Raw genomic sequence first — 6,000 nt, forward strand, 5'->3', positions numbered from 1 at the left:
CCATCGTTTTGCAATATAAACCATAATCAATTCTTTAAGATGTTTAATACCAGGTTTAGAAGCAAAACTGAAGATAGACTCTGTACTGCTTGCAAAAGCCTCTACTCTAGCCTGACCCAATGGACCCCACCTAAGGCAATCGTCAAATAAAACACTCAAATACAGGAACGCGACACAGAGCCATGTTTTTATTATTTTCAGTAAAATATGTACATTTCTACTTATATGTTCCATGAACCATAACATGCTTCTTTGCCTGATTTACTGTCAGATCTAAATTTGCCATAAAAATACTGAATTGATTCAGCAAGCACTGAAGGAATAATGGGGTCCTGGCAAGAAGAATCGCATCATCAGCATACTGCATAGTTGATACTGGACATGCACCCACACAAGGCAAGTCAATATTGTGTCAACGCAGGTGTTTTCAGAGCCATTTTTATAAAGGGTGAATAAAAAAGGCACCAGGATAATCCTCCTGTGGTGTTCTCCCATATATAATTTAAGCACATTCATAGTGTCTCCATCAGATTCATATCTAACACAGGCAGTTACCTCTAAACGGAGTTCCCTACTGGCTGTGCAAAGTAAGGGAAGGGATTGGAATTGAAAAAATCACTGCCTCACTGAAAACCAGATTGCCACAATTTGGCAAGATGTGGGGTACATGTATGTGCTTCCCGGCACAAACATTCTACAAACTCTCTTGTCTGATACACCTCAGAGTGCTCTGGCTCACACAAGGTGTCCTAGTGTGTCTTCTGGGGGCAGCAGACAGCAATGCTATCAGAGAGCCCATAGAAAACTCACCTTATGGCGCTGATCCCTGTCCGACCAGGCATCAATAAAGGTGGAGTGGCCTCCCCCTTCTGTTTGAACAGTACTTTGTTTCCCTCTTCATCATTACTCCCTACCCACTGCTTCTCAAAGCTTTCTCTTCTTTCCTTTTTCTCTTTTTTCTCACCAGCCACGGGATGTAGGTGAGTGTATGTATTATCTTTAGGTAATATTAAACTAGATTTGAACCCTAAATGGAGTTCCCTGCAGAAATTAATAATATTAGCCTCCACCTCTATGCCAGTCATAATGTTCCAGAGTTTTGAATGGTTCACAGTGTGAAATGTAGAGCTAAGATCCATAAAAGCTAAATACACCCTCCCATCTCTAGCTGCAGAACATTTAGCAATCAGAAGATAAAGGTTCACTGTACAATTGTTCCAGGCCAATACAAAACCCAAAGTGAAGATGAAAAAGAATATTATTGTCATGTGCCAAGCTTCTAAGCAATCTAACACAATCCTGCCTGTTATCTTTCAGATGGAATCAATAAGTGATATTGGATAATAGCACTGTGGGTCCGCTTTACAGCCCTTCCTAAAAATAGGAACAGTAGTCACGTGGGGCCTAGTTTTCAGCAAAGCAATGCTCGCAATGGCCTTCAGCATGTTGGTGGAAATGCTTACTACATTCACCTTATCCTATAAAACTGATGTTTTTAGCATTCTAACAGTGTGCAGTTATATAGCATGTCACTACTCAGGCGATGAGTATAAGTTTGCTTCACATCTGCTTCAGATTCAACATGGAGTTTTGCAGTATAGAAAAGAAAACACTGTTATCATACAAAGCCTATGGCTTACATCAATGTTTTATGCTAATCTGGATGTCTGTAAGATTCACAGATTGGAGATGTGTATGTGTGTTAAACTGGTTTATTTTACAATAGTCCTTGTTGCCTCCTTCCTACCTAATTTTCGGACCTCTTGCTGTTGGCTCTAGGACTCTGAGCACTTAATCAGTGCTAAAGTGCAGGTGCTCTCCCTTCTAAAATTGGTATGGTTGGCTTACACTTAATTGGCACTTTTAATTTACCTGTAAGTCCCTTGTACAGTGGTATCTGTATACCCAGGGCTCGTAAATTAAATGCTACTAGTGGACCTGCAGCACTGCTTGCGCCACCCACAGATCCTTTCAAACCTGTCTCAGGCCTGCTAGTGCAGGGCCTGCGTGCACAGTTGTCTGCCACAAGGACCTGGTATCTAAATTCACTTGCCAGGCTCAGAACTCCCCCTTCACTACATGTAAGTCACCCCTAAAGTAGGCCCTAACTAGCCCTATGGGCAGGGTGCTATGTATGTGGAAGGCAGGACATGTGCCAGGTTGTGTGGCCTGTCCTGGTAGTGACAAACTACATATTTGGTTTCTCACTGCTGTGAGTGCTACCTTCTCGTAGGATTGCATTGGAAATGCCCTGCCTTATGTCTAAGGGGTATTGTCTGATTTATGAGGGGTCCCGTAGGCATGTTCGGTATGGTTGTAATGGTAGTGAGAAATGCTGCTTACTGGTGTAGGTGGATTGTTATTACCATTATAGAAATGCCACTTCTAGAAAGTGAGCATTTTTCTGTGCTTATGACTCTGGTGTTTTGCAGCTTGACTCCAATCCACATCTGGACAGAGTGACAGTTGGGCTTTGTGCATACTTTTCAGACAGCCTGTACACAGGGAGGGTGGAGGTGTCACAGAGGTGCATCTACATATTGAATGATCTTCCTGGGATGAGAGAAGGGGAGCCGGGGCACACTTGCATCTGTAAAAGCTGTGCCCTGGCCTCACACAAAGGGCTTGTTTACTTCCAACTGATGTTTTGAGCCTGTGCTGGAGGAGAGAGGGGACACTCCTAGAACCAGTTGTACCTGGTTGGAACCTCCTCTCCCCCTCTTTGTTAAACCTTTCCAAAACTGGGTACAAGTACAGGGGATTTTTCCCCTCAAGAGGGAAACACCCTGGACTGTAACATGCTGGACACAGACTGCTGCTGGAGGGACTCACCAGGAATCACCTTGGACAGCTGCTCCTGTGCTGACCTGTGACCTGCAAGGTCACTTGGAGGAACTGCCACTATCTGCATCCCTTTTGTGTTGGCCTGCTGCTGGGCCCTGCCATCCTCACCGCTGATCATCAAGTGTTAGAAATTGGGTCTCTAGTTGGCAGTCAGTTTGAACCCTGTCCAAGTAGGGACCATCACACTAATCAGGGTAAGGGAAATGCACAGCTCAGAGAACCCCTGCTCACCCCTATGGTCGCTTGGCACAAGCAGTCAGGCGTATCTCAGAGGCAACCTGTAAAGTACAAGCACACACAGTAACACAGTGAAAACTCCACAAAAGCACTCAACACCAGTCTAGAAAAGGATCCAATATTTATCTGAGTAAAACTAGACCAAAACGACAAAAATCCAACATCTACAAGCAAAGTGATGATTTTTCAAATATTAAACTTCAGAATACCCCTTAGAACACAAAGGCTTAAATTTCATGTTATCACAGTTCCGACGCCAATGAGGCCCGTCACGGAGTCACACAGACCCCCAGCTACAGCACCTTTAATAACAAAGAAACAAGCTGGTGCATGGAGTTGGGGAGGTGAGGAGTCGCTGGATCCGGTGCGGCCTGGGTTCCCTACTGTAGAGCATGGGAGGTGATGTGGTGTTGGTGTGAACCATCATGTTTTTTAAGCTCTGGTAGGGTTGATATCCAGCAGGTCAAGATGTGGGGTGGCGACCTGACGGTGTCAATGTCATGCCATGGGGCTGCAGGCGCTATGGGGAAGTCTGGTGTCACAGGTGTCAGAGACACAATACTTGGGACTCACGAAGTCATGTGACATCAGCGGGCTGCAGCGGCATCAGGCCTGCAATGTCAGTAGGGTTGTCACACTCCACCGGGGACCATGGCTTCGGTTACAGGTGGCGTCGCAGAATAAGGCGGCAGCGTTGGTACTGGCGTCGTCTGAGTTGGTGTCGCTGTTTTTTCTTGTTTTTCAACTAGCTTTCACTCCCAAGGGCCCAGAGATTGGAGTAGGCACCATCTGGCAAGTTAGGAACCTCAGCAAGTGAACCCAGAGGCTGGTAAGTAAAGTCTTTGCTGTCCCTGAGACATCTTAACAGGAGGCAAGCTAAAGCCGAGCCCTTGGAGACACTTCACAAGCAGGATTGCAGAAAGCACAGTCCAGTCCTTTCCCTCTTAAGCATAAGCAGCAGCAGAAGGCCAGCACAGAAAAGCAACAGGCAGAGTGGCAGGTCCTCCTCAAGCATCAAGCTCTTCTCCTTGGCAGAGGTTACTCTTCATCCTGAAGTAATCCGAAGTCTGTGGTTTTGGTTCCACTACTTATACTGATTGCTGCCTTTGAAGTGGGCAAACGTCAAAGGAAAGTCTCTGTTATTCAAAAGATCCTGTCTTGCCCAGTCATGGCCCCAGACGTACACCAGGGGGTTGGAGACTGTATTGGGTGAGGACAGGCACAGCCCTTTCAGGTGTAAGTGTCAGCATCTCCCTCCCCATTCTAGCCCAGGAGACTCATCAGGATATGCAAGACACTCCTTAGCTCTCTTTGTGTCACTGTCTAGGGGGAATTCACAGACAGCCCAACTGTCAGTCTGACCCAGACTTGGATTCCACAGGCAGGCAAAGGCATGGAATGGTTAAGCAAGAAAATGCACACTTTCTAAAAGTGTCATTTCCAAACACACAATCTAAAAACTAACTTTACCAAAAGACTTATTTTTAAATTGTGAGTTCAGAGACCCCAAATTCCAAATCTTTATCTGCCCCCAAAGGGAAACTGCACTAAAAAGTTATTTAAAGGCAGCCCCCATGTACATCTATGAGAGAGATAGGCCTTGCAAAACAATTTCACTATCTAGATATGTAAAACACACCAGTACATCTCCTACCTTTTAAATACACTGCACAAGTGGATCATCCTTAAACTGGAAGATTCTAGAGACCTATCCCTAGGCTCCTGCCTCTTAGCAGAAAGTAAATGGAATTCATGCAACTACCTTAAGGTGAGCTATTTGAAACAGAAGTTATAATTTGTGGAAATGTGTCCCAGTACCACCTTATTACCTACTGGCCCTGCAAACTCAGACTTAAACCATCCACAACTAACATGGTAAGGAACCTGAGGTGAGGATACACTTCTACCACTCTCTTCTTTCCTTCAAAACAAACATGACTAAATCTTCCTTCTTTACCTGACTACCCTATGTCATATCTTCTCACATGTTGTTTCTACTCATAGAGTATAGGCCATCCTTGCCTTGGTCCTCTATTACCTTGTTTAAACTACGTCTGGGAGCAACCCACTTTCTTCTCCATAGTATCCACTACATCCAGAACATAACCACGTGACATCTTTCACAACTCAGACCTCATGATTATATCACCCCTGCGTTTCAAGTTTTTCACAAGCTCTGAGTGGAAAATCCTACCTCTGTGTTGCCCATTAAGCTATTTTTGGGGCTGAACTGATCTTACCACAACTCAAACTTCACAGCCGCCACTCAAGATGAATGGTCATTTGAGGGGACCTTTTTGTGGTTCAGAAAGCCAAGCTCTGTAACACCTGGATTTTCAAAGAGAGGTAGACATGCCTGTTCTCAAATACCTGACCCTTTAATTTAAGTTAGACTACTTCTCAACATAGTATGTGGGTCAAGCACGGCTCTGTACGTCTTACACCCTTCTATATCATAGGGCCATGTAAGCACTGCAAATAGTCTGCAGCAACACATTTGGAGCACCCCGCTGAACCACACGGATGACACTCCTTTCTTCCTACATAGGTGAAAGTATAAACACGTATCTTTGGTTGCAGACAAAGAAACAGTATTATGAAGCACTATACACATGATATAATACCATCTACATGCCGGTCTATTTTACTGTTAAATTCTCATTGCATGGAAAATGATTTGGCTTTCTTTGGTAAATCATTTAGTTATACTTTACAAGTGTCAGATTGTATTATTTTACTACCTGCTAATCATAGCAGGTGAAAATCTGCGCATGAAAGCCAGTGCTTTTATTCTTATGGAGATGGAAAAATTTGAGTAGTTTGTATGTTAAGATGTTGCTGTAGAATGCGACTATTGGCATTGTTTGCTTTGTTTCCCTTCCTTCCCTAGTGCATTCTAAATGATGGTTAAAAGCTTAT

The sequence above is a fragment of the Pleurodeles waltl genome, chromosome 8, assembly GCF_031143425.1.
Source record: "Pleurodeles waltl isolate 20211129_DDA chromosome 8, aPleWal1.hap1.20221129, whole genome shotgun sequence".
NCBI lineage: Eukaryota > Metazoa > Chordata > Amphibia > Caudata > Salamandridae > Pleurodeles > Pleurodeles waltl.